A 915-nucleotide genomic window follows, 5' to 3' on the forward strand; every position below is an offset into this window, starting at 1 on the left:
CATTGCTCTCTTTCCGACAGTTGGTATTCAAGGAGGAGCTAGTAATGTCGGTGGATGCAGATATAGTTGATAATAATTCAACATTCAATCGAAAATCGAACATACAGACTATTCACGCCATCCATATCTCAATTCAGATTAGATGTGTCTTACCTACACCCAATACTTATCAAAAAGGTAGATACTGCATCTACAACTCACTTTACATATTACACAAGCCTTGGTTCAGATAGTCGTCTGCACCTTCTACCAATTTATTTGCTCGTGTTCGCTGCACTGTCCCTGCTCAAACAAAAATTATAGGTCAGTGCAAAGAGGGATAACGTAGAGAGTTCAGAAAAAATATCTAATAGATGATACAAGCAAAAGCTTCAAGACCCATAGAAGCCTTTGTAATATGAATGCTCAAGAAGCAATCGGGACGTACCATGTCGGCCTGGCACGTGCCGGTGATGCGCAGGAGGCTGGAGGACGACCGCGGGCGCCCGACCCGGCGGCGGCGTTCCCGCCAAGAGACAGCAGGACGAGGTCGCAGGTGCCGGCGGTGAAGGGGAACTCGTGCTTGTTGTGGAGCACGTGGGTGACGGCCATGGCCGTGGGGTTGGCCACGCCGGCGCCGGTCCTGCCAGCCGCCGCGGCGGCGCGCAGCCTGGTGTGCCCGTCGAGGGACGCCACCTCGGCCGGCCCCACCCCGCACGCGGTCGCGCAGACCTGCCAAAGCGGGAAGTCGAACGCCTCGGCCTCGACGACATCGGCGCGGGAGAAGACGAACGCCCCGCACGCGGCCGCGCAGACCTGCCAGAGCGGGAACTGGAACGACTCGGCCTCGACGGCGCTGGCGCGGGAGAAGACGAACGACGGCGCCGGCGCGGGAGAAGACGAACGGAGGCGATGGTGACGTCTTGAGGAGGAGGA

This window comes from Triticum dicoccoides, chromosome 5B, assembly GCF_002162155.2.
Source record: "Triticum dicoccoides isolate Atlit2015 ecotype Zavitan chromosome 5B, WEW_v2.0, whole genome shotgun sequence".
Lineage (NCBI taxonomy): Eukaryota > Viridiplantae > Streptophyta > Magnoliopsida > Poales > Poaceae > Triticum > Triticum dicoccoides.